At 41.7% G+C, this 20,438-nt stretch overlaps 1 pseudogene; it reads right to left on the bottom strand.

The window, feature by feature from the left end:
* Nucleotides 1-20,438, bottom strand: part of LOC122136801 — a 105,128-nt pseudogene that overhangs the window by 62,089 nt on the left and 22,601 nt on the right.

Genomic DNA, 20,438 nt, shown 5'->3' with positions numbered 1-20,438 from the left:
TTTCCCTTGTTTTTTTTTAAAATTGTTTTTATTTTTTTTTTCATTTTGCTTGCTTTCTCACTCTCTCTTTCTCTTGCTCTTTCTTTTTGCTTTATCTGGGGAAAAAAAAGAAGAAAAAATTGCCAACGTTTGCACATCTGTATGGAGGAGAAGTTTGGATAAAATCTACTTACACACACACATATGCACATACACACACTCGTGCAAGTGCACACAGACCGTATGAGCATATGCTGGAGGGCAATTTCAGCAGATCCAGCCAGCGTCAGCCCATATTTAAATATAGATTCCTGAGCCATCAGAATCCAGTAAAGCCATATCAAGAGAAATAAATATTGTAGTTTAAAAGTTCAAAGTAATTGGACATATCAGTGATTTATTTGAAACTCTTTTTTACATCCTGAATAAGTAAAGTGACCAGGGCTGTGTTTCCCACAAGTATTGTAACACTGTGTCTACACCGGGCTCGAGCAGCGCGATGTGACACATGAGACAAGTCCAAGTAGGTTATAGAACTATTACCACCAATGGTCTCTACAATCAACTCATCCCCCGATGCTTTTGAGAAACGTGATGCTTCTGATCAAATTTTCAGGGATGAATCAGTGGATTTAGTTCTGATGGAACCAACCAATCTGAATGTACAAACCCGATTCCAAAAAAGTTGGGACACTGTACAAATTGTGAATAAAAACAGAATGCAATGTGGAAGTTTCAAATTTCAATATTTTATTCAGAATACAACATAGATGACATATCAAATGTTTAAACTGAGGAAATGTATCATTTTTAAGTGAAAAATAAGTTGATTTTAAATTTCATGGCATCAACACATCTTTAAAAAGTTGGGACAAGGCCATGTTTACCACTGTGTGGCATCCCCTCTTCTTTTTATAACAGTCTGCAAATGTCTGGGGACTGAGGGGACAAGTTGCTCAAGTTTAGGAATAGGAATGTTGTCCCATTCTTGTCTAATACAGGCTTCTAGTTGCTCAACTGTCTTAGGTCTTCTTTGTCGCATCTTCCTCTTTATGATGCGGCAAATGTTTCTATGGGTGAAAGATCTGGACTGCAGGCTGGCCATTTCAGTACCCGGATTCCTTCTTCTGCGCAGCCATGATGTTGTAATTGATGGAGTATGTGGTCTGGCATTGTCATGTTGGAAAATGCAAGGTCTTCCCTGAAAGAGACGACGTCTGGATGGGAGCATATGTTGTTCTAGAACTTGGATATACCTTTCAGCATTGATGGTGCCTTTCCAGATGTGTAAGCTGCCCATGCCACACGCACTCATGCAACCCCATACTGTACCATCAGAGATGCAGGCTTCTGAACTGAGCGCTGATAACAACTTGGGTTGTCCTTGTCCTCTTTAGTCCGGATGACATGGCATCCCAGTTTTCCAAAAAGAACTTCAAATTTTGATCCGTCCGACCACAGAACAGTTTTCCACTTTGCCACAGTCCATTTTAAATGAGTCTTGGCCCAGAGAAAACGCCTGCGCTTCTGGATCATGTTTAGATATGGCTTCTTTTCTGACCTATAGAGTTATAGCCGGCAACGGCGAATGGCACGGTGTATTGTGTTCACCGACAATGTTTTCTGGAAGTATTCCTGAGCCCATGTTGTGATTTCCATTACAGTAGCATTCCTGTATGTGATGCAGGGCCGTCAAAGGGCCAGAAGATCACGGGCATCCATTATGGTTTTCCGGCCTTGACCCAGAGATTGTTCCAGATTCTCTGACTCTTTGGATGATATTATGCACTGTAGATGATGAGAACTTCAATCTCTTTGCAATTTTTCTCTGAGAAACTCCTTTCTGATAATGCTCCACTATTTTTCGCCGCAGCATTGGGGGAATTGGTGATGCTCTGCCCATCTTGACTTCTGAGAGACACTGCCACTCTGAGAGGCTCTTTTTATACCCAATCATGTTGCCAATTGACCTAATAAGCTGCAAATTGGTCCTCCAGCTGTTCCTTATATGTACATTTAACTTTTCCGGCCTCTTATTGCTACCTGTCCCAACTTTTTTGGAATGTGTAGCTCTCATGAAATCCAAAATGAGCCAATATCTGGCATGACATTTCAAAATGTCTCACTTTTAACATTTGATATGTTATCTATATTATATTGTGAATAAAATATAAGTTGATGAGATTTGTAGATTATTCCATTCATTTTTTATTCACAATTTGTACAGTGTCCCAACTTTTTTGGAATCGGATTTGTAAATGAACTGAGTTCAGTTGGATCACTGAGCCACTAACTACATTTACACTACCATTTTAAAGTTTGATAGGTAAGATATTTTTGAAAGAAGTCTCTTACGCTCATCCAGGTTGCATTTATTTGATCAAGTGAACTATAGGGGTGACCCCGAATAGTCTAAGATTCGATAGAAGGAGTCTGATTCGACTACCAATCTCACAGTCGAATATCCGCAGAGTTGTTATGATCATGCCATTTTGGCTATATGGGGGTGATCAAATGTCTGATTTCACATAGAACTACTGGTTTTCTCCCAATCAGTTAATATACAGCCAATTAAAATAATGCTGTAAATAAGAATCGTAAAAGAAAGAAGCTTCAAATAAATATTTTAGATTTAAGTTTCACTTTCTATAGTCCGTGACCTACAGAGGAGCATCTTGGCGGCAGGGATTTATAACATTAACAAGACTCAAACTGACACAAACAAAAAAGTGTGAAAGACTGGATTTTTTCAATCAGGTAGGGTACAAGTGATTTCAAAACATTTCAGCCTGTTTATATATATATACTGTATATATATTATTTATCTTGTATAAGATGCATTTGGTTGAGTTGCGCTGAAAACATTTCAGCCTGTTTATATATATATATGGTGATTATCCCTTTGCAACCATTTTAATTAACAGATGAAATAGATCCAAGTGCAGTATGTTTATTGGGGCAATCCAAATATCATAAACTTAGCCAGGCAATGGTCAAAATCCAGGTAATCAGTCCAAAACAAGAAACACGAACACAGCAAGGAAACACGAAACCAGGGTGACATTAAACAAGGACTCCGTAACAATGACAGAAACAACCAGGGTATATAAAGACAGGTGCAAACAAGGTAAGTGGTGACAGCTGAATACAATGAACAGTGATGAGCAGCTAAGGCTAGTGGGCAATGAAGTTCTGACGAAGGTGACAATAAGGGGAAGTGAGACCTCTAGTGGCCACCCAGGGAGACACAGAACAGACACCGTGACACTACCCCCCCCTCTAAGGAGCAGCTTCCAGATGCTCCTCAGAACCAAATAAACACAAAACAAAGAGACCAGGAGGGAGGTGGACTGGTGGAGGCAGAACAGGGGGAGGGATGGCGGGCCAGGCCCGTGTAGGGGAACTGGGACCGGCAGCGATGGCTCCCCTGGTAGCCCAGGTGGCTTGGTCAGATCAGGGGGCCATGGTGGACCCGAAAGTTCAGGGGACCACGAGGGACCAGGCAGTTCAGGTGGCCATGGTGGACCCGAAAGTTCCGGGGACCACGAGGGACCCGGCAGTTCAGGTGGCCATGGTGGACCCGAAAGTTCAGGGGACCACGAGGGACCAGGCAGTTCAGGTGGCCACGGTGGACCCGAAAGTTCAGGGGACCACGAGGGGCCAGGCAGTTCAGGTGGCCACGGTGGATCAGTCCATTCTCATTGTGCAGACGGCCAGGGAGGAATTCGCCATTTGAGTGGCCCGAATGGAACCTGCCAATCGGGGAGCCAGTAAGGAGCAGGCTGTGGCGATGGCCAGGTCACGGCATTGGGAACGGCATCGGGAACGGCCTCAGACAAGGGCACCGCCTCGGGAACGGCCTTGGACACGGGTCTCGCCTCCGGAACCATCTCGGGCCCCGCATCGGCCTCCGGAACAGCATCGGGCACCGCCTCGGGAATGGCCTCAGGAACGGCATCGGACAAGGACACCGCCTCGACCTCCAGAACGGCATCGGGCACCGCCTTGACCTCCAGAACAGCCTCAGTCTCGGGCATTACATCGGGAACCGTCTCTGGCACCGTCTCTGGCACCGCATCGGGCACCGCCTCGGCATCGGGCACCGCCTCGGCCTCGGGCACCGCCTCGGCATCGGGCACCACCTCGGCAACGGGCACCGCCTCGGGCACCGCCTCGGCATCGGGCACCGCCTCGGCATCGGGCACTGCCTCGGCATCGGACATTGCATCGGGAACCGCCTCGGCCACCGCATCAGGCACCGCCTCGGGCACCGCCTCGGCATCGGGCACCACCTCGGCATCGGACATTGCATCAGGAACCACCTCGGCCACCGCATCAGGCACCGCCTCGGCATCGGGCACCGCCTCGGGCACCGCCTCGGCAACGGGCACCGCCTCGGCATCGGGCACCGCCTCGGCATCGGACATTGCATCGGGAACCGCCTCGGCCACCGCATCAGGCACCGCCTCGGGCACCGCCTCGGCATCGGACATTGCATCGGGAACCACCTCGGCCACCGCATCAGGCACCGCATCGGCATCGGGCACCGCCTCGGGCACCGCCTCGGCATCGGGGCACCGCCTCGGCAACGGGCACCGCCTCGCATCGGACATTGCATCGGGAACCGCCTCGGGCACCGCCTCGGCATCGGGCACCGCCTCGGCATCGGACACAGCCTCGGGCACCGCCTCGGCCTCCAGAACCACCTCGAGCCCCGCCTCGGGAACCTCGGGCACGTCCCCCTGGACGACAGCGGCCTGCTCGGGAACGTTCTCCCGGACGGCAGCGGCCCGCTCGGGAACATCCTCCTGGACGGCAGCAGCCCGCTCGGGAACGTCCTCCTGGACGGCAGCGGCCCGCTCGGGAACGTCCTCCTGGACGGCAGCGGCCCGCTCGGGAACGTCCTCCTGGACGACAGCGGCCCGCTCGGGAACCTCCTCCTGGACGACAGCGGCCCGCTCGGGAACGTCCTCCTGGACGGCAGCGGCCTGCTCGGGAATGTCCTCCGGGCTTTGAGGAACGGCTGACGCCTGTCTCCTCCTCCTGCGGCCTCTATGATGGCGTGCCGGTGGCTCCTTGACGGAAGACTCAGGCGTTGAGTAAACCATCTTGTCTGCCAACACAGGTGTAGATTCGACCATCCTGTGCAGTGGTGCTGGGCTGGCGGTCATCTCGTGCTGTGGTGCTGGGCTGGCGGCCATCTTGTGCTGTGGCGCTGGGCTGGCGGCCCTCTTGTGCTGTGGTGCTGAACTGGTGGCCATCTCGCTCATTGGCGCTGGCTCAGCGGCCGTGATGTAAAACACTCCTGGGACACTCTGGGATCTGGCGCATCCTGGAAAAGTAGCTTAATACTGTCTCCGCGGCCATCTTGGGCTGTGGCGCAGGGCTGGCGGCCATCTTGTGCTGTGGCGCTGGGCTGGCGGCCATCTTGTGCTGTGGCGCTGGGCTGGCAGCCATCTTGTGCTGTGGCGCTGGGCTGGCGGCCATCTTGTGCTGTGGCGCTGGGCTGGCGGCCATCTTGTCTGGAGACTCAAGTGTGGTTGATGTATCCCACTGAGCCCGATGGCACAGGTAACGGGTAAACCCCCAAAAGTCTAGGATCTCCAGCCCCTTCATCTCCCATTGAGGTAAAGGGTCACCCAGACAATTGTTAAAAAAAGTCCTTCAGTGCTGCATCATTATAACCCAACCCGACCGCCATGGTCCAAAACAATTGCGCCAGGCCACCCACCTCACTCCCCCTTTGACGAAGGGTGGTTAAGTTCCGGAGTCTCCCCCTCCGTTCCTCCACGGTGGCTGGGGAACGGATTCGAAATCCCACACCGCTGGATCTAGGCCTGACGGCCTCCTTCCTGCCTCGTGGCACTGGCTCTGCGGCCATCGTGGGCAGTGGTGCCACCATGGCGGACTTGCGCTTCCTCTCCCCTCTCCGTCCGCCATGGTGAGACAGTGGCACTGATCCGTCCCCCACGAGCCCAGGGTCGAAGGGAAGCCACGGTTGAGAGCGATGTTGCACCTCCTCTCGACCATTCCCTCCTTGGCGACCTCCCCTGGTTCCCCGGAAGACCACCAGGCGAGTTCCCTCAAACCTGCTCCTCTCCCGCTCTGTGGCTGGGGGAGAATCCTCGAAAAACATATCGCTGGATCTAGGTTGTGACGGAGTCCTTCTGTCACGACACGCACACAAAAAGGTAGATCCAAGTGCAGTATGTTTATTGGGGCAATCCAAATATCATAAACTTAGCCAGGCAATGGTCAAAATCCAGGTAATCAGTCCAAAACAAGAAACACGAACACAGCAAGGAAACACGAAACCAGGGTGACATTAAACAAGGACTCCGTAACAATGACAGAAACAACCAGGGTATATAAAGACAGGTGCAAACAAGGTAAGTGGTGACAGCTGAATACAATGAACAGTGATGAGCAGCTAAGGCTAGTGGGCAATGAAGTTCTGACGAAGGTGACAATAAGGGGAAGTGAGACCTCTAGTGGCCACCCAGGGAGACACAGAACAGACACCGTGACATTTATGACAATAAGGGGAAGTGAGACCTCTAGTGGCCACCCAGGGAGACACAGAACAGACACCGTGACATTTCTAAGTGCTATGAGAACACTATTATAATAAAAACGCTGTAAAATTTTTAGAGGTTATTTGCCGTGTTTTCTGCACGTTGCTGCGTGAAGAAAACGTCCACAAAAGGAGTTCATTCAGACCCACGCACACGTTCACGTGCATTCGGGGCATTTTGTGCAGATAGCCTATAAGTCGTAATATTGGCGTTATGTTGCATAAATAACGTTGCGTATTCTATATTAGATAGATGATGAGTTAAATCCCACTGATTAAAAACATGCCTCATTCTACTGGTCACCTTCAGCACGCGCAGCTCAAAACAGAAACATGCAGGACATTACTAACTACTGTCATTTACTGTACATAACACCGTAATGAGAGCACTATTGTAAAAAATGTTGTGAATTCTTAGGGTTTTGCTGACGTTTAATGTTAACAATCTTTTAATCAAAACATAAAACATTATTTACCCCATTTTTATCTGTGAGGTGTCCGTTACATATTTTCCCTGTGTGTTAACATAATTATGACTGTTAAATGTCTTACTTGACTTTTGTTAATGTATTTTGCCCCGCCCTCAAAACATGTGATTTGACTATCAGTTGAATATCGGCAAGATTCGAAAATTCCGATTCAACTATGAAAATCCTTAGTCAGGGACACCCCTAGTGAACTATTATTACAACTAAGAGATAACAGTATTTAACTGTACTTTAATATAGTTTTAAATGTAATTTATTCTTGTGATGGAAAAGCTGAATCTTCAGCATTATTACTCCAGTCTTCAGTGTCACACGATCCTTCAGAAATCATCCTAATATGATGATATGCTGCTCAAGAAATAGTTCTTAGTAATATCAATGTAAAAAAAAAAAAAAAAAATTTTTTTTTTTTTTTTTTTTTTTAGTGGAAACCATTATACATTTTTTCAGGACTATTTGATGAATAGAAAGAGTATTAATTTCTTCTGATCCCAAACTTTAGAAAGAAAGTATTCATATGTAGTTATAATCAAGCTAAAGGCTGGAATACACTACAGCTACTACAACTTTTAAATTCTAAACAGATTTTTAAAACACTAGGCATCATACACCTAGGCTGATAATACACTGGGCAGCTTGCTGGGCCATCATACACTAAACAACTGAGGATCGTACATAGCAGACTTTAAGTTGTTCTGATCACAACAAACTCATGCAAAAATGTGTGCTTTGTTGCTAGTAGACGCATGACAAATGAAAACAATATGTGTTCTAAAATTGGCTGAAAATATCATGTTTGATATCCTCCGACTGGATGGAATCAGGCTGATGATACACTGGGCAACTTTTTGAACAATGTTGCTGTCAACGACCAACCAGGTGAGACACAGGGCCCATGACTGATCTAAAGTATCAAGATAGAAATGTGTTACCCATTCCCATTTTCTATGGAATCTGTCAACTCAAATCTGCTCTGACTTTCAACAACTAGCATCAACTTGTCCAGACAGTAAATCAGAGGAAAATCAAGGCAAAAGTCATGTAGTGTATTTCAGCCTTTAGACCAACTAAAACCCAACTTTTAAAGTGCATGTAAACAAACATATTGAAAGTGCTAATAACACTTCTGTTTTGTGGTGGCAGCCGCAGCACTCAATGTGTGTTTGTTTAGTGTGTGGCCCACCTACTGGCAACTTGCCGCGCTCTGGGATCTATTTTAAAGTCTATACACATTTCATATATGTATAAGGTACTGCTAGGGAAGAAAGTGTAAGTATAACAGGTCTTTTGTTCAGCAGAGGTCATGTGTATTGACCAAAAGGTATCTGGGAGAGCAAGTTCTGACCTGCCATAGCAGAGCATATGCACCAGACTGTTTGAGATGGCATTGAGCGCTTGAGAACAGCTTTTCCAAGTCTGTGTAATTCATTCGTGCCTCCTTTTTTAGATTTGTATACTTGTCATAAACTTGTATCACTCCCAGTATTCGCTTAATTGATTCTTTGAACGGTGTTCGGCGGCACTCTGACTGCCTGGTTAATATGTATGCTGTGGGCTCAACCAGGCATGGTTAGCAAAAGACGGATGTTGCATAGCATATGAGTGGGTAATTGGAAGACAGGTGTGTGTGTGTGTGTGTGTGTGTGAGACTAACCGTCTGTTTGATATCAGGAATGCCAATTCGAAAGACCATCATAGCTATGTGTGTGTCGTCAGGTGCGTTGCTTGAGCTTCGCTCTCGTAGCTTCCGCTGCTGTTGCGGCTGCTGCTGATTAGCCGGCGCTTGGTGGGTGGGTCCAGTGTTGGACGAATACGGGTTGGCTGTGTGGCCCGGGTTGCCAGCTCGTAGCGGTCTGTCTCCTGGAAGTCGTCCAGCCATTGTGCCTTTTTGCCTGTGCCCCTCTTCCCTGCCTCCTCTCAAACGCCTTGGACCTCGCCTGATGTCATCTTCGTCGTCCACGTCCTCTTCATCATCCAACTCCAGCTCTCCGTTCTCCTCCTCGCCTTCCTCGTCCACGCAGTCATCATCCATTTCCTCTTCCTCCTCCTCCTCCTCTTCTTCTTCCTCTTCTGCCCCTGGATAAAGGTGTTGACTGTTTCCCAGCATCCTTTGCTGCTCCTCGTCGCTGGAGAGGGGGCTGAGCGGCATCGTCATGGCGACAGGGAGAGTGGCACCAGCGGCAACGGCATCATCCCCAGAGACACACTGTGAAAAGAGAAGAGGAGTGTAAGCATGAGAAATAGCGAGAGGTGGATGATGAGAGGAGGAGAGAGCAGACTGAGAGAACAGAAGTAGGAGTTCGAGAGAATATAAAAGAACAAACAATCCCACATTGCTCCATCACTCAGCAGCTCGCACCAAGTCGCAGCAGGCCGTACATGCAAGACGTGTTCGTGCATTTGTGCCATTTTTAAATGTACACTAGAGCAATATCTTTGATAGTCACAATGTGTCTCGCTGGTTTTCAAGCGTCTCACACCACAAGCATTATGTTTGAGACTCAGTGGAATGGAAATGAATCAAGATTAGCTTCTCTTAACTTGACACAGTGTCTCGATAACATGGCGCTTATAGCATCGGACTTCATTGAGCCATGTTGCAGTGGTTAAATACGTCCACTATTAGCTTCTCTTAACTTGACACAGTGTCTCGATAACATGGCGCTTATAGCATCATTGTTCTCCCCAAAAGAAATTTTATCACCATCATCATCATCCTGTGCGCCACCTTTACAGTTCACTCCAGCTAAAAAAAATATATACTTTAAGTAACGCATTTAAAACCAGAAAAAAAAAAAAAACACTGGCATTAATTATATAGAAATTACTTAGAATTCGAATTATATAGAAAAACTTTATATTTCTGATTTTATGACTTAAATATTGTATTACTTTTTTACAATTATATCCAGGCATCGGACTTCATTGAGCCATGTTGCAGTGGTTAAATACGTCCACTAACTGGTTTGTTTTAAATCTTGCACTCATGTGTGGTGTGTGTGTGTGTGTGTGTGTATGCCTTGCAAAAGTATTCATACCCCTTAATTTTTTTTCACATTTTGTTATGTTGCTGTCTTATGTTATACTGCTTTAAATTACTTTTTTTCCGCATTAATCTACACTCCATACACCATAAAGGCAAAGCAAAAAGCAGGTTTTGATACTGCTTTTTTCGTTTCTTTGCAATTTATTAAAAAATAAAAAACTTAAATGATTCCATTTAAGTATTCATGCCCTTATCTGGGACACTTATAATTTAGTTCAGGAGCATTAATATTGCTTGTAGATGTTACTACACTTCTACTTACTACACTACTGAATGGGTATGATTTGAGAAGGCACCCACATCTTAATAAAAAGTCTAACAACTGAAAATGCATACCAGAGCAAAAACAAAGCCCTGAGGTCCAAAAAAAAATAGAAATAAATAAACTGCCTGTAGAGCTCAGAGAGCTTGTTTCAAGCCAGTTTCAAGCATCTTGTTTAAAGGAAACTAGCTCTGCTCATCACCTGCAGAGTAGCATCCCAAAAGTTAAAGTGTGCTGGTAGCAGCCTCATGCTGTGGGGCTGTTTTTCAGCAGGGGGGTCTGAGGGACTCTTCAGAGTAAAAGAAAAGCGCATTGCATCAAAATATTGAGACAGCCTTAATGAAAAGCTAGTCCAGAGCATTTAGAGCCTCAAGCATTAATGGTGGGTTAGTGAAGAGTATTTGAATGTCCATGTGTGGCCCAGCCACAGCCTGGGATTAAACCCGATCAAATATTTTTGGAGAAACCTGAAAATGTGCATCTGCCCCCATCCAACCTGACAGAGCTTGAGAGGTGAAGAGATGAGGAGAAGAATGACAGATAATTGCCAAATGCTGATGAGCAAAGCTTTTCACATCATACCTAAAAAGACTTAAGGCTGTTAATGTGCTTCAGCTAGGTACCGAGTTAAGGGTTTGAATACTTATGCAATGTACTTATTTCAGTTTTTTTTTATTTTTTTTTTATTAAATTTACATTCTGTTTTTAGCTTTGCCATTAAGGTGTATTGAGTGTAGATTGATGTGGAATAAAAAAGTAATTTAAAGCAGTTTAACATAAGGCAGCACATACTAAATACTTTCAAAAAGGCACTGTAAATATAATCATATATGGCTTAAATATTATATATATATATTAAACATGAAAGTGAATCATGACGCACTATCATTATATTGATTTCACCAAACTGGATATTCATTAAATAATCTTATTTTGTGTTCAGATAAAAAAAAAGTCATATAGTATTTACATTTTTGGCAAACTATTCCTTTAAGAACAGATCAAATTGTCAAGACATCAGCATTATGTTCCAATTCCACTGCACAAGTCTAGCTAGTTATGAATGCAAGAAGAGTCTCCGTGGGAATGGCCCCGCGGCAAGAAGCCAATTCTCATTCACAGATTACCACCTACCCCTCATGTCCCACTTGCCCTTATGCAAAACAAAACACACTATGACGAGAGAGAACTGTCATGTACAGACACTCATGCACTGCTTGTATTACAGTAGAAAGAAGATGTTTGGCTTCTACCGGCTCTGTCTCTACACACACAAACTCGTGCACCTCTTGTATTACAACACAGACAGGACTCTTGCCACCGTCCCTGTTCGTACACATGCCGCAAACAGCACTCAACACAGTGTTGTAACTTCTCATATGTCCCAGATCAGTAACAAAAACCACTGTAGCCCAGCACTCTAAGGCACTGAGTGTCTCTCCTTTAAATAGACCTCTTCAAAATAGGATCACTGTGTTTAGCAGAGGGAACAAAATACTGCTCTGTAGTGCCACTCACACCCAGCTGCTGTGTGGCTCAGATGCTGCACCCACACGTTAGATGTGGAGGATATCTTATGACAGTGTGTCTTGTTCTGGTGCCAATCAGATGTCGTATCCGAAAGTATTCACTTATTACCCATAAAATCAAATCTCTCACTCCATACACAAAACCCTAGAGCAGGGGTTTTCAAACTTTTTGATGCCAAAACCACTCATATGATTATCCCTGATGTGATGTGATATGAAGCAATTTTTATTACAATTTTATAAAAAATAAATAAATAAATGTAAAAAATCCAGAGAGCATTTCAACAAATTTGCATACAGTTTTGTGAAAGGAAAACACATATTTTCTTGTTTTCTTGTTAAAAAAAAAAAAAACAATTTTATCTCATTATGTAATGTCTTGAGGGAAAGCAGAATAAAAATAGTGAATTGCTATTTTAGTGATCAAATTTACTAAATATGTCAGTTAAAAATTCAAAATCATTGCATTTAATACATTTCATTAATATCTTAATTGCACGTTAACTTTCACAGCCACAAAAATACATTCTGCAATTTTTTTCTCTCTAAAATTTTCACAGACCCCCAGGATGCCCTCGTGGCACCCTGGGCTACCCAGAACCATCTTGAAAACCTCTGCCATAGATATACTACTCTAATACCTGAGATCACTAGTTTTGCATCTTTCTACTTTAATATAATTACCAGCAATTATCAACAAGTTTCTTTTTTATTTCTCATTTATGCCATATATTGTACAGCAGGTTCCCAATTGCCCATGTCTGCCATCACCTTAACTGAGTTTTCATTATAGACATTAGTGTGTTTTACCCCAGCGAGATAGGAAGCAATTGGAGCACTGAACAAGACATCATTGCTTGACCGCCACCAGGGTTATTGACTCTGTACTGGAGGGCAGCTGGTGTTAATGTCTCTGCAGACACTTAATTCAGAAGCAGTTCCTGAGGGTACTGCAACATAATTCATTTGTTTCAGATGTCCATATCCTCAGCACAGAAGCAAACTATTCAAAACAATAGGAAAATAGCCCTAGAACATCTTAGCTGCATGAAGAATTTCAGTCATTCAATTAAAAAACACTGTGTTGTGTATACAGAGAACGGCGCTATCATAGTTGACAATGTGCCAAATACAATTACACCCAATTTGCATCTTCAGCAAAGCACGCAAATCATAATAGCTGTGAGCCTGTGGATTTGTTGTGAAGTGCACCACAGAGAGTCAGGGAGACAGCTAGGCTTCCTGAAAGAGTATCTTAGTACTGGCTTAAGGACTTCCCTTCAAGTTCAGTGCAATACTCTGACCCTCAGGTTGTTGATCATCAGTCATTTAAAGCTTAAATGTGTTTATGAACAGAGAAGTCGACTCGTCTGTGTGCACTACAATTACAACACAGATTGCCTTTTATTTTCTCAGAGGTTCATGTGTGCTTATGCATGAGCATGATTCAATTTGCTGAGCGTGAATGAGTTTTATGCTATTTATGTAGTCTGAAAAGGCACTTGCAATGCAAAGTGGCATTATCTGAAGCAGTGTATACCCTTTAGTCGTTGTTAAGACCAACAGCACGCTTGCGTGATATTTTTTACACTGTATCCACCTTATTTTTTAACGTGGAAAGTAAGTTAAAAAGTAAAGTTACGAGAAGAATAACAGGGTGCAGTTAACGGTTTTAAAACTGTTTGCACTACAAACCAGTGTGTTCATAACTAAGATAATACAACCCTCTACGGACACCTTGGAAATTGAATCGCCATTGGCTAGTAAATTTTTTAGATTACTCGCCAGACTGATATAACATATATTAATGTGTGTGTTATATGATAAGTATTATTTAATGATAGAACTTTAGTTTTTAGAATAAAAACCATGTATGAATGCATATTAGTCATTTTAACTGAACTTCGGACTGGTGGTGCTGCTTTTTTGGTCATTCAGTGTTTCTGTTTAAAATAAAAAAAGAGGGAAAAAACTACCAATAATACTGATAATATAATGATATTAATAATAAAAATAATAATACTTAGAATTCTACTAATAAGAACAATATAAAAATGTACTAAGGATTAACAAGCTGCTGGATTCACGAATATTAATCAGGTTGTGTTTGTTCGCTCGAATTGATTTGATGAAATCAACACAGGGACGAGAACAGATGAGTGCCAGCCAATGAGATTGTTGTTTGCGCATTAGTTTTGCCCACTACCAGAAAACCAGGGAGTTCTTAAAAGCTGAAGAATTCCAAAGGATCTCCATTATTTTGACAGGAAAATACAACAAAGAATATCGTTTACATGTAGCGCATCAATACTGCATGGTATGCAAGACTCTCTCGCTCTCTTTCTCTTTGTGTGTGTGTGTGAGACAAAGTGACAAAGTCAAATACAGGTGCGCTGCGCATCCATTCAGATGAACTGAGAAACAGCACAGATCGCTTAACAGAGAGAGAAATTCTGAAGCGCTCAGTCAGCGTTTTCGACGAGTAAAATATATCTGTGCTAATCTTATACTTAGCGTCCAACTCACTGTAAAATCTGAGAATTTATTAGCCAGTGGCTATCACATCTGAATATTTGGGTCGAACTGTTCTGGAACAGTGTTGAAATACAACTTAACCACTGATTTCTAGTGTCCTCTCTTGGAAAACCAAACAAAGTAGTTTGTCTTTCACAATGAAACACACAGCATCTCCACGACATGGCGGTGGCAGCAACAATACTACAGTGAGAATAAAAGTTATGCATTCTTTCTTTGCGTGAACAATTGGGTGGTGTTATGCAAATCTTCCCACACTTGCGTGTAGACATGCGGGGGGCGTGTTTAAACGAGGCGTTTTAGAAGGGTGTGGATAAGTCTTAACTTTTATAAAGAATATCTCTTTAGTTTTGAGACTTTAGTCTGCAACTTTAGGGATCTTATCTATTCACAAACAGCTTGTAACACTCCAAAGAGAAAGGAAAACTTGAAATTGCATCAGATGACCCCTTTAATATAATATAAGAAATTAATGTTGTGTGACTTACATTTACACATAGTGTTGGAAATTAAATTTTTGCTCCGCCAACGAAAATATTTCCAACATAACGTTGTTTTAAAAAAACTGCTTAATATCTTTGTGGAAATAAAACCAGGCTTGTGGAGACAAGAAACATCTTTCAAAAACATATTAAAAAATCTTATGTTTCCAAACTTTTGACGGTTAAGTATATTCAAAAAGCATGATGCAGCGCTACGCCAGTTGGTTGCGACAAGTCAATAGACCTTTTTTACATTACCGTGTTTCTCACCAGAAGTCATCATAGTTGGGTAAACTTTCGAGAGCAGTGAATGGGAATACATTTTTTGCATAGCCATTTGCTGAAATAGCAAAAGAAAAACTTCATGATAATGTTTTCATGACTTAAAAAAAAAAACCCAGAGAACAGAGAATGATATCAAATTTACCATCATGCCCATAGATGCTGTATAGAAATACCCTCACTTTAGCGTTAATAATTCACATACATTTAAAAAAAAATTAAAATATAGAAAAACTTTGGAGGATTTACAATGCTGATGACCATTAAAACTCATCACTTGTGAAAAGGGTCCGTTATGAGTAGCTGATTCATTCATAACAGCAATTTATATATATTGTGCTAATATCTTGGTGCTAATCTCAAACATGTTTGCATAAACTTAAGTCTGCTTTAAAGAAATCGTGTTAAAGCCGTCAATAAGATAATTCATGGACAATTTTGCGATGTGTGGGATTCGTTTATGCCAATGCGATTGGTTTATGCAGCACTGACTTTCAAAATTGATATAGATGCAAAGGTTGACATCTCCTTTTTAATTAGAGCAATCACATCCCCACCACAGACTGGGCAAGTAAAGATGTGTTTACAGTGAATGGTGACTGCATCAAACACAGAATACAAGAGAAGAGCTATGCAACAGGGCGTTTGATGCACAATGACCAGCCTGACCAGATCTGACAATGAGTGAGGGACAGAAAGAGGAGGAACAGTGATAAGTAATGGGGAAAATATGGATAACACCAGAGGGATGAAAAAAGAAAATATGTGATGGGAACATTAAAGGGCTGTAAAAGAAATAATATGGCTGTCAGAGAAAATAAATGACAATGGCTGAGAGAAGTGGAGTGGGAAGAGAGGGTAATATGAAGAGATACAATAAATGAAGCACAAAGCCCTCTTATTTACAACCAAAGATCAAACTTACGCCCCTTTGGCAAGCTCTGTGAAATTGTGCTGTCATACAAACCTCATTTATTTGCTTTATCATTACAGGCACCCTAAAACCATGAAACACAGCCACAGATGGTGTGCAATTTAGGCAGGAAACACTGACCATATTCCATAATAAGTCCCTGTTCAATAGAGCAATGAAACAGACAAAATTAACATGATTTAGGGAGTATTGACAGTACAGACAGTAACTAACAGAGGAGGCTGGAAAGAGAAAGAGGAGAAACAAACAGGAACATTCAGCTGAGGTAGAGGCAGCTGGCAGAAACTGAAAAGCATATGGATAAGGACAAAATGAAAGAGTACAAAAAAATAACACTGGCTGAAGAACAAAGTATATTTTTTTTTCCTGGTGACTAATCACAGATGAGGGGGATTGGAGATGAGGGGGAAGCGGGAGGGAGCTGACTCCGAGATAGAGGGCAAAACGAGAAGGGTGGTGAGAGCTGGGGTGAGAGACAGAAATTGAGGAAGACCAGGACGGTGATGGAGAGGGATTAGTCTCAGCAGGTTCTGGTTCCAGGGAAGAGGAACTCGGGCACAGCGGGTAAAGAGAAATGTGAATTGAACGGATAGATTAAAAAACAGAAAACTGAGGAGCTGAGCTCACATGTGCAGGCCCGTAGCCTGTGGTCCGGACAACAGTAAATTTCTCATGTTCAAAAATAAAATTTGTTCTCTGAATGACTAATTTGCTGTTAAACTCTTCATATGAATGTCTGCATGACATGTATAATTCAGTTTAGACAGTTTGCAAGAATGTTTAGTGTCCGTGGAATGAAAATGATCACTGAGAGACGCTGGCGGAGTGAACAAGGCTTGAGAGAGTTGTGAGTGAGGGCGCTGGTGCAGCCTCCGTGTTGCCAGATCCAGCTATTATAAGCATTTTTTTTACTTGTCTTTTCCACTTAATTTAACACTTTAGAACGTTAATAAAGTAGGAAGTTGCAGTTTAGAGTCAACGATGTCTATATCTTATCTTATTTGCAAAAGATTGGAAATAATTTTGGTTTATTTATTTTTTGTTTTTTTTGTTTGTTTTAGTAGTGATATCTGGCAACATTGCGCCAGCACTTAAACTGACAGCAATCAAAAAAGCCCATGGACAGGTTTTTGCTGACAGGGTACGACATTCAGTAAGAGAAATGCATGATATTATCTGTCATAAACGTTATCAGTGCTGTCAAAAACAGTATCATTTAACACTAGTACACACAGATCTGTAGAACAAGTAGGTTACAGAATGAAATGAAATACTTAAAAACTAGCCATGAAGAAGTCTATGTCATTCAGTTAAATTTTGATTTTAATTTTAATCATGCTATAGACTTTCATAAGAGCACTAGACAACGTTATTGTAGTTATGTATTGTTGCCTGAATAATAAAACACTGATAAAATTATCCACCCTTAAATATAGTATTAACAAATTTTAATGCAATAAGTAGGGAATGATTTAAAAATAATCATCCCTCCAAAACAGAGAAAACATCTTTCACAAACATCTACATGTCTTTATAAGTGTTTATTATAGTGTATATAATAAGTTGTATTTGCAGGGGTTATTATAAAACAATTCTTTAACACCAATCCCCCAACCCCCACCCACCCCCAGACCTCACTGATTTCCAAAGCCGGGCTACGGCCATGCACATGTGGGAAGAGGTGCGTGATGGCAGGGAAAATGTGAGAGAGTTAAAATAGAGAGAATTAGGAGCAAAAAAAGAGCTAAAGAAACCTTAAAGTTAATATTATTTTTTTTTAAATCAGAATACTGTTATCATTTTTTACTCAAACTCATGTTGCTTCAGACATCTATGACTTTCTTTTCTTCAAAATGAGATGATTTAAAAACTGTTCATGCTGGTCTTTTACTGAAAAAATGCAGAGAAGCTCCAAAACTGACAAAAATGGTTGTTTAAAAATTATAAATATAATTCAGACAACTCTTGTGCTATTTCAAGTCTTTTAAAGCTATATACTGTATCCTGATATGTTTGTTTGGAGAGCAGACCAGAATTAAATCTTTATTCATGAATAAATTTGACATTCCATGCAGCTTGCATCTACCCTGCAGTTATATCCAGAAGAGGCATAATACAAACATTACTATAATAGAAATACAATAATATATATTATGGTCTTTTTCATTGCTTGACAACACCTGGTTACTATGAACACAACAATGGTTTTATAGGTAAAGAGTTTTTTCATTTTTGAGTGAATTTTTCTTTTAAAGTTGCGATGAAACAAAAGTAGCCACAGATCTTTTATTCCATATTGTGACATACAGACTCTGAATGAGACGGATTATCAAAAATAGACAAAAATGTAAAGCAGGAACTTGGTTCTATGAATCAGTGGTTAATTGGATTTCGAGTTGTGGGCATTGCACCTAAATGAATGTGAGCTTGTGGAGGACTGTAAGAAAGAGGTGGGGTTTGAGTGGACTTGAGTTTGAGTAAAGTGTCATTTCACAAGAAGATCGAGTTATGACTAAAAATTTAAATGTCAAAATAAAAACATATGCAGGGATGATTTGTTCACAATAACATTTATAACATGAATTTACAAAATAGGTTGGATTTTCATTTAATACAAACTAATTTATACATTAATCATCTTTGTAAAATATGCTGCATGGGTTTGGAGTGACGTGGAGGTGTGTAAGTAGATTTTTTGTGATTTTTTTCCCTTAAGGTCATAGTTAGACAGGACATGAAGGATGTCAGAGCAAACAATGAACTGAGCATATCTCAATTAATCATCAGCAAAGGGGGAGAGATGAATCAGGACAAAGGAAGTGATTGATGCCCTCTGTAGGGCAAGAAAGAAACATGAAAAGATAACGAGTGCAAGATAACAGTATCTCTCCCCATCTCTTTCTCTTTCGTTATCCTCCCATGGGTCCCTTCCCTCATTTACCTCTGTCCAAGCAAACTTGCACTTTCGTGTTTCTACAAAATTTTAATGAGCTTCAAGGTTACGGTGCCTGTTGAGCGATTACTCAGTATCAAGGTTTCTGAAGTTTGATGTGGCACCTCAGGTTGCATCACATTGTGTAGTGTTAAGTATGTTTACAGACCAGTCTTGACTTGTCCTGTTATTTTGAGTTTGTTTGCCTTTCAGTTTTGATCGCTGAATGTGATCCAGTCAGGGTTGTGAATTTTTTCCACATGCTGTGGAAAAAAAGCTATTACATTTTATCAGCGGGGTTTTTAATACAGAGATCCTATGAAAATGTTAAATATTTTACATCTACAATAAAAAGTACTGTTTTTTTAACAACATACTGGTTGTTCAGCTGACAAAACATCTTTCTTAAAAAAAAAATAATAATAGTAGTAGAGAAAACTTTGCGAAAATTTCAGGATCTAAGACCTTTATGCAGTGCATTCCACTGTAAAGAATGTAAATCTATCCTTTACAGCCTTGTTTTCATCTGTGTTAAAATCAATATGGCATCTAACCTGATTAAGGTCTGTTGAGAATGCTTTGAGTTTGAGACCTTCACCTTCCAAGATTTTAATGACTGCAGAGACGATTGCAAAGTTTACTTCATGTAAAAGGGATAGTTCACCCAAAAATGTCATCATTTATTCACCCTCATGTCGTTTTAAACCTGTACGACTTTCTTTCCTCAGCAGACGTCAAAAGAAGGTCATTTATTGATAACCAAACTGTATGGACAACAAACAAAATATATTTTCCACAGAAGAAAGAAATTCATACAGGTTTGAAATTTACATTTTTGGATGAATAATCCTTGTAAGAATAATTAAAAAACATTAACGTTTTGATTTTCTGAGCAAGACATCTATAGTTGCATAGACAAGAATTTATTGACAAAACAAAACAAAATATTTTGCATTTACAGTAGTTAATGAGTAAATTCAGGTTAACCACAAAAATGAGAGCTGTTATTAATGCCTTTTTTTTTAAAACTTCAATGCAACATGCTTCTTTCTTTTTCTTAATCTGAACTTTATTATTTTACAGTGTTGAAGCTTTCTAAAACAGCAATTATCTCCAAATAAAATACAGGTATTTCTAAAAGTCTCTGTCTGTGAGCTCTGCTGAAAAAGCTTAAGCTTGTTTTCTAGTCTCCCAGCTGTTGGCTGGGTTTCAAAGCGCTTTTGAGAACATTTTAGCTGGTCAAGCTGGGTGACCAGCCTAAAACACGTTTGATAGCCTATTTATGACTCTTGATCGTGCTGCTTCTGACTTGATACTCGTGATAGCCTATGAGAGCGAGCAAGCTTCACCAACCGGATGTTGTGTGCTTATATACCTGAAACTTGGCCATCACAG

The sequence above is a fragment of the Cyprinus carpio genome, chromosome B3 (assembly GCF_018340385.1).
Source record: "Cyprinus carpio isolate SPL01 chromosome B3, ASM1834038v1, whole genome shotgun sequence".
NCBI lineage: Eukaryota > Metazoa > Chordata > Actinopteri > Cypriniformes > Cyprinidae > Cyprinus > Cyprinus carpio.
This window is presented reverse-complemented; position numbering and strand designations above follow the sequence as displayed.